This window comes from Apodemus sylvaticus, chromosome 17, assembly GCF_947179515.1.
Source record: "Apodemus sylvaticus chromosome 17, mApoSyl1.1, whole genome shotgun sequence".
Taxonomy (NCBI): domain Eukaryota; kingdom Metazoa; phylum Chordata; class Mammalia; order Rodentia; family Muridae; genus Apodemus; species Apodemus sylvaticus.
Window position 1 is genome coordinate 47,417,292 of NC_067488.1, and position 8,741 is coordinate 47,426,032.

Below are 8,741 nucleotides of genomic sequence, written 5' to 3' on the forward strand. Positions count from 1 at the left end.
CTTGGAAACACACACACACACATACACACACACATACACACACACATGCACACACTTGTGCACACACACACACATGCATGCACACACATGCCTATACACGAGCACAAACACACATACATGTACATGTAAATAGTAATAATTTTCAAAAATAACATGCAGAGTATGGTGACACACATCTTTAATCCCAGCACTTGGGAGGCAGAGGCAGCTGGATCTCCATGAGTTCAAGGCTAGCCTGGTCTACAGAGTGAGACTGTGTCAACCACAAATCCTCAGCGTCCACCCAGCACGGACTGGCATGCACAGGGGACAGTGAAGGGCTGGGCTAGGCAGGTGAATCCAGGAGGAGGCAGCCAGGCCTGTATTGCAGAGTCACCTCATCCTGCCAAACTGTGAGGTCCACACAGGTCTGACTGTGAACTTGCTGAGCATCTGCACACAATGGGTTCAAAATAACTGCTGAAATTACCTGATTAAAAAAACAGAAACAAAGAAAAATAAAAACAAGAAAACCCTTGAGGCCTCAGCATCAATAGGTTCCAGGGTCTGGGGCCTCTGAGACTGTGAATCCCAGAAGACAGATATTTCTAGGGACAGAGAGGGCCCAGGACCACATCATACCCTAACACTAGGAGGTCCCTCCAACTTTGTTTAAGACCTCCCCAGCGGTGGTTTTCACCCATTTCTGCTAATGTGCAGTGCTACATCTGGCCAGGAGGCGGCGCTCACTACACACAGATGAGCTTTCTTACAGCACCTGGACCCCTGACCAGCTCAGAACCTGGTGAGGGAATCATGGATGTGGGATTGGGGGACGGGCATTTGATCAACTAGGGCCTGTGGCCTTGAGCAGCCCTTTAGGGGCCTCTTCCTCCCTTACAGAGACCACACACATCTGCCTCTCCTGCCTTCTTCTGGCTGTGCATTTCACAACAGGCTGCTCCCTGTTTGGATTGCATTTTCCTCCCTGAGAACTCTTTTCCTGGCACTAACCTTTAATAGAGATGTCTGCAGACAACGATGCCTCAGGATTGGGCCCAGCACAGACTCTTCCCTAGGCTGGGGCAGTGGGAGGGGTGACAAGCAGGTCTCCGGTTTCCACTCATTCCTATGGAGAAAGAGCAATGACAGTCTCCCAGGCGGCCTTGGTTCAAGGGCCCACTCTCTTCCATGTCTTAAGTAATTTTCTCAGCATCTGATGCCTCAGACTGCCCACCTGTAAAACGGGAATAACTAAGTATATTTGAAATACTCAGGCCAGTGGGACCAGCAAGAAAGTGTCACCTGTCACCAAACCTGATGGTCCGAGTTAGAGCCTGAGGACCCACAAGGTTGGACAGAAACAACTCATGAAAGTTGTCCTCTGAGCTCTGTACATGCTGGGACATTTATACATGCACGTATGTGCACATACACACACTCACATGCACACGTGTGACCCATAAGAGACAAGATGAGGTGAGGTGTTTGGGGAAGTTCCCTGGACGCCAACATGAGCCCCAGTGGGACAGGAGGATGCTGTGATGATAGCCAGGGTCAGGGCTGGGCTGTGGCGGGTGTGGCTCATGCCTGCATCCATGCCTGGCAGCTCCTAGCTGCAGGGAGCTCTGAAGGGCTCCGGGAGCGCGGCTGTTGAATGGGTGCCAGCCCAGCATGCGGAGGCCTGGCCTGGCCCAGAATGCCTGGGGAGAGAGCGGAAACAGCGAGAGGGCAACTGGCAGGCACCCGGGGCTGGAAGTCTCTGTAGTGCCCAGATGTCAGGCGACAGGACACGGGGGCAGGCAGTCTGGAGTTGGAGGCTGGTGTGAGAGACCTGCAGAAGTTGATTTATTAGGGACGATGAAAGGAGCTAAATATGTTTGCTGCTCAGCGATGACTCAGGCATTCCCCAGGGGTTCGAGAGAATGAGCATCAAAGAACCAAAGGCAAAAGCCTCCTCCTACCCGAGCACTGCCAAGCCCCTCCTCCCCAGCGACAGGAAACAGCCACTCCGGCCTACAAGGCCCAGGCATTAGCTGACATCACCCAAAACAGCTGAAGAAAGAAAGACCCCCTCAGAGAGACACAGCTAGGTCCCCCAAAACAGGATGTTCTCCAAATTGCTGTGTGATCTTAGTCCGATGGCTGGCCCTCTCTGGACCCACATTCTCTACCACAGCAATGAAGCAGGCCCCGCCTCCTTCTCTCACCCCATTGGCTTCTCTCGGAAGCTGAGTGATGTTTTCTTTACCAGACAAGCTCCCCACTGCTCTCCAGGAGAGAAGCCAGACTCCACAGAACCTGGAAAAGGGAGGCAGCCGCTTTCCAGTGCCAAGTCGCAGGCCTGGCACTGGGGCCTGGAGGTCACAGTGTGACAGAGGCACAAGGAGAAAGCAGGGAGGGCTTGGGGGGACATGCCAGCCTGAGACAGCCCCCCCAGACAGCAGCTGGACACATGTGGAAAGTGGGGGGCAGTTTGCTGGGGGGGGGTGTCTTGGGGAACTTCCCTGCTTCATGGCTACCTTAGAACAGGACACAGAGCGCATCAGAAAAACCTACCTTCCGGTGTGCAGCCTTAGACTGTGGGCGGTGTCCAGAGCCTCTCTGGGGACTCTCCATTAGGATGGACTGAGGAAGACACAGGAGACTGGCAAGTATGTGGGGGAGATGGTGGCCAACAGCCTGGAACCAGGCCAGACTCAGGATGAACAGATCACAGTCAGTGGAGATGCTACAAGATGCAAGACCCCCTATCAGGACGGTCAGCTAGGCTAGCTGGGAAGCCCTCCCCTTCCCCCTTGACCCTCTCTTCCTGTTCCTGTCCTGTCTCCCTTTCTTGGTCACCCTACCCTGGCCCAATAGCATGTTATAAGTCATTGCAGACCTGAGTTCAGACCCTGGCTTTCCCCAAGGCCAGCTGTGTGGCTCTGGACCAGATGCCCCACTGTCTCTGAACCTTGTCAGCTACTTCCTGCCACGGGGAAGCTGGGGGTTTCCAGCTGTAATCTTGGGGCCCAGAGTCTCTGGCTGACCTACTAGCCTAGGATAGCCCAAAAGAAGAAGTAGACTTTCTACGGGTCTCAGAAGTCCCTGTCCACTCTTTTCTCTTACCTTAAAGGCTGCAGTGGACTAGCCTTAACAACTCTGCCACTAATGACTCTACAATTGTCCCTCAGTTTTCTTTTTCTTAGGAGAATTGTTTGAAAGTTTGGTTGCTTGAAATAGGATTCCATGGTTCTAGACTGACCTAGAACTCATAGGTAGTCCTCCTGCCTTCGCTTCTTGAATACTGGGATTTGTTTTCTGAGACAGGGTCTCATTCTGTAACCTACACTGGCATCAACTCATGGTGACCCCTTCCTCAACCTCTGAAATTCCAGGGTTCCCAGTGTCTGCCTCCACGCTCAGCCTCCCCTTGAGTTCTTGAAATCTCAGTGTTCCGCATTAGGCACAGGCAGAGCAGCCCATCTGGGCCAGCACAGATGCCACAACCCACAATGCCAAATATCAGCCACCTGGCTGCCAGCACACCCCGCCCCCCACCACCACCACCCCCATCCCCCCTTATCCCCCACCCCCCACCCCCCCACCCCGCTTCCTCCTCCTGCATTCTCCAGTGCGAGGAGAGACCCCTGTGCCGTAGAGTGCCAGCCGGCTTCTCCCACGACTCCAGCCTTTCTCTTGGTCCAATTATGTGGTTATAATTCCTGGTGCCGCAGCACGGTAGTCTGGGGTGCAGCAAGGCGGCTGGAGGTGCCATGGGGTTGGTTCTGAGACACTCCGTCCCATGTTCTGTTTAACCACGGCCCTATTCAGGGATCTCCTAGCCAGTAACAATGGCCTGCCTGCTGACTGTCCTTCCCTCCTCCCTTCCAGAGGAAACAAAAAGCAGAGGAAACAAAAGTTCACTATTGTTAAGGTACCAACACAAAGACACGCCACGCCCCCCTAAGGCAGAAGACCCCTCCATCTTCTGGACATAAGTTGCCACTTCCCCCCAGCAGCCCACAGGGAGATAGGACCACCCCACCCAGTAGCTGAGTGTTAGGAGCAGGTTGTTTATCACAGTGGGGGCAGATCCTTCCACGGAGGGTCAGTTCCACAACCTCCCCAGCTTGTCAGTCATCTAAAGGTTACAGTTTATTTCTTTCCATCTTCTTTGATGATTTTCCCCAATAAATAAAGAGCAGAGAGGACCCATCTCCACTGCAAAGAAATTATTTAATAAAACATCTACCATCAAAAAATAATATCTTCAGCCGGGCAGTGGTGGCGCACGCCTTTAATCCCAGCACTCTGGGAGGCAGAGGCAGGCGGATTTCTGAGTTCGAGGCCAGCCTGGTCTACAGAGTGAGTTCCAGGACAGCCAGGGCTACACAGAGAAACCCTGTCTCGAAAAAACAAAAAAACAAAATCAAAAACAATTTAGTGGTCTGCATCTGCCTTAGCACTGTGGAATTTCCGTGTCCTGCAGGACTGGTCGAAGCAGGTGAGGGCACCCTGCAGTGGCAAGCTTAATCCCTGGCTGTCGTGTAGCAATTCCCCTAGGGAGGAAACATTCCATCCAGGGGGAAGCACCTTTAGAGACAGACTGTTCTAAAGGGAAGTGAAAGATTCCATGCGGAAGTAAACAACTCAAAAGCTTCAGGAAGTTCCTGAAACGGACCGGATTCTCTGGGGCTCTCCTTTAGCATATATCCGCAGTAAGGACTGCCTTCTAAGCTGCCTAGGAGAGGCAGAGACCAGGCCAGGTGAGTGGCCCGGAATTGGTTTAGAGCAGTGCTTCCCAACCATCCTAATGCTGTGACCCTTTAATACAGTTCCTCATGTTTTGATGATCCCCAACCACAAATGTTTCTCATTGCTACTTCATAACTGTTAATTCTGCTGTTATGAATTGTCATGTAAGTATCTGATATGCAAGGTATCCGTGAAAGGGTCCTTGCACACAGCCTCAAAGATGAGGAGCACTCGCTGGCTTAGACCAAAGGACGCTCTTGAGCCCATTCTGCTGCCTGTTGGCTGCGCAAAATGCTCCAGGGTCCCAGCTTTTGTGAGCTGTCAGCCCATGTGGGTCGGGCTTTGGAGACACAGCTGTCTTTGACTCATTTCTTTTCCTGTGAGTAATTCTTAACCCACACTCCTGTAAGTAACCAACCCCCCACACACACACCCCCAAAAAAATCATAGACTAGAATTTGATGGTAGCCATGCTTTCTGGTCTGCCATTGGCTCCCAGGGTGAGTAGACCTTTGTCCTTGTCTTCCCAGAGATAATGTCATACACCACTTACAATGAAGGGTGTGTCTTATGCTACCTTGTGAGGAGCTGAACACGGGTCTCTGTCACAGGCACGTGGGACCCAGCCTGACTAGGTGCCATTTTGGCACAGACTGGCAGGAGTGCTGTCTGGGTAGGACAGTCATCTCCTCTTATGTTTCACGGGCAAATGTAAGTCATATGGTCACCTAGCTCCAGGAGGAGTGAAGTGCCACGCTATCCCCTGCCCATCAAGAGAGCAGATCAGCACCAATCTGCCTGTGGCATTAACCCTTTGGACGGCTATGTGTTCCCACTTGCTCAGGGTTAAGGTGGTTCTGGAATCAGGATGCTTGGTGCTAACTTGGGTGGCGAAAGCCCTGAGCAGATCTGAAACTCACCGTGCCATACCGTACATCCCTTGCAAGCTTCATTCTTACTGCACAGTAGCCAGACTGCACGACTCCATAGTTCTCCCATCTGGAGTCTTAGGTTGCTTCCAGTTTGACAAGTTTCTGAATCCCAATGCCAGGCTGCGGAGATGGCTCAGCAGGTCAGGGTGCCTGAAGGAGAAAGAAGGTTGAAGCAATCAGATAGGCATTGCTTGAGCCCTGTTACAACTCTCCCAGAAGCCAGTGGGAGACGTCCCGACCACATGGCCACAAAGAGAGCTTGGACAAATAGGTGTGTGCTCCCCAGGATTTCTACTCAGTAGGTCATATGTGGAACCCACCAACGCGGTGTCCAGCGTGTCCCTAGGCTGTGGTGATGGCTCCAGGTCTAAGATCACACTTTGGAGATCTACCCAGCTAGCCGTCCCATGCCACCTGCCTGTCACCTGACAGCCGCTGGTGAGGTGACTCATCCAGTCTTGGTTTCCTCACCTGTGAGTTGCCCCTCCTCCCGTTTGAGAGGGACCCACATGGCAGGCTTTGAGGGGGGACGCCCAGGCTTGTGACGAGCTGTGGAAGACAGTGAGTGTTCTTCAGTGCTAGATTAAATAACTTCGTGTTTTAAAATATTTGTTCATTTGAATGGAATTGCATTTATTAAAATTTCCATGGTTTTCAGAGCTGAGTGGGAATGAATTATCTCTGTGCCTGGCTAAGCACATGTGTTTCCTCTCCTGCGTGAATCACCGGCTCCTGCCCGCCTTTGCCCGGTATCTGCAGAGCCCCTGCCCTTCCCCACCTGCTCCATCCCGAGCAGACAGCCCACCCCCACCGCCTCCCTGCTTGCGGAGAAGATGTGCACATTACAGGAAGCCAAAGCCCCTCACTCCGTGTCAGTACTTATTTCCTCAGTCAAGGTCAAGTTTAGTTGATGACTTGGTCCAGAATATGGCAAACAGAAAGAACTGGGTTTGGAGGATGGGGCTTCCTGCCTTGTGGTCGCTACAGAAGAAGGGAGGGTTCTCCTTGATCACTCCAAATTATCTCTCGCGGATAGAGGAGAGAGTCAGGAACTGGGGTCTCTCTGTCCTACACTCATCCCCACCATAGGCACTGCCATATGCTGCCATGTTCTTTCTCCCCACTGACAGGTCCCCCCCTCCAGAAAGGCTCCTAGGGGGTTCTGTCACCTACTACCAGCTGGAAACAGGGGCATGGGCTTTAGGAACTGTCCCCAAATCCCAGCACTTGGAAGATAGGCAGGAGGATCTCTGGGAGTTCTGATCTGCATAGTGAGTTCCAGGCTAACCAGAGCTATATTGAGAGCCTGTCTCAAACAAGCGGACAAACAGTAAGAACCCATAACCCAGCACGGTGCCACATGCCTGTGGTCCCAGGACTCAGGCGATGGAGCTCAGAAGTTCAAGGGTCGTACTTAGCTACATATCAAGTTTCAGGCCAGCTTGGGGTAGAAGAAACCCTATCTCAGGACAAATGAATATGCCCTCAGTTTCAGAGAAGCCACTTGTGTTAGGTGAGTCCCAGGAGCCTGGCTGGAGAGATGGCTCAGTGGTTAAGGTCACTGGATAGTGTGCGTCCAGAGGAAGCAGGTTCCATTCCCAGCCAGGTGACATCTCACAACTGTCTGTAATTCCAATTCCGAGGAAGGGAATCCAGTAGCCTCTCTGGTCTCCGCAGGCACCAGGCACAACACAGCCATACACATAAAATAACCAGGTATCCAGGTCAGCAGAAGGATCCACAGTTACCACAGCGGCTAAGTGCAGTTCGCCGTTCTGTCCAGTTCCGTTCCCAGGGCGATGGCCTTTTTCTCTATCTGAACCGATAATGGCCAGCCTTTCGGTCGAGCTCCCACAGAGGCCCCTGCCAGGCTGCCCCTGAGGGAGCCTCGTGTTTAAAAGCATTTGAAACACCACCCAGGGGCCACAGAGATGGTGGGATACCGTTCTCCACTCACTGAAGAAGAGAAATGAAGGGACAGGGGGCGGAGCCACTCGGGAACTGGACACCTTTCCAGGGACAGACTCAGAGAGAGACCCCACGGTGACCCTGTGGTGGGTTCTCTGCTACAGCCCACAAACGGAGTACTAACTACAGTACTAATGGAGAAGCAGAGGCTCCCGGAGATCTCAGAGTCTGCACTGGGGAGTAGCTGGGAGAAGTCCCTGTTCTGGCTGGCTGGCTCACGTTACCTCCTCACAGAGCTGGGTGTTCTGGGTGGGCTCGCTGTGCTCGCATGCGCATCCCAAGGTAAGAGAGGGAGGAAGTCGAGTCACGCAAGGCTAACAGAGGGGACTCAGCCTGGGACTGCGCTCAGGGCAAGTCTACACTGGGTGCCGGAGATGCTTACAGAACAACTACCCAAGGAGCCTCAGTCCTGTTGACAGTTGTTTTGGGATAACTATCAATTAATCATTCTTTTTTATATATAATATTGAAAGTTTTTTCTTTTTGAAAAGGATGTATGCATGTATGTATGTATTTAGAGACAGGCTGCCACACTATAGCTCAGCCTGGCCCTGAACTCAAAGCAATCTCCTACGGCAACAACCTCCTAAATTGTTTCTTTTGTTTCTATTACTTTTATTGGGGAGGGGGCCCAACCCAAGTCTGAGGGTCAAGAAGTGTCACCCACTGAGCCGTCTGGGTAGCTGTGAATCGCTTTGCTCTTTTCTTCTTCCTTTTGGGACCAGATCTCAAACAGGCTGGCCTGTTTCTCAGTAAGTCCTGCACCTCAGCCTCTGCGTGTTGACATTGCAGACGCTTAATATCCTCGGCTCAAAAAAATTTTTTGTTTGTTTGTTTGTTTTTTGAGACAGGGTTTCTCTGTGTAGCCCTGGCTGTCCTGGAACTCACTCTGTAGACCAGGCTGGCCTCAAACTCAGAAATCTGCCTGCCTCTGCCTCCCAAGTGCTGGGATTAAAGGAGTATGCTACCACTGCCCAGCTTCGAATATTTTTAAAGAGAAAGAAAGCAAACATTTCCTGGCTTTTGAAATTTGTATGAAATTGGACTTTGTGGTGCAGAGAGGGTGGAGCCCAGGACCTCTCTGCTGCTAGGCAGGTGCTGCCCGCTGAGCTTCACTTCCAT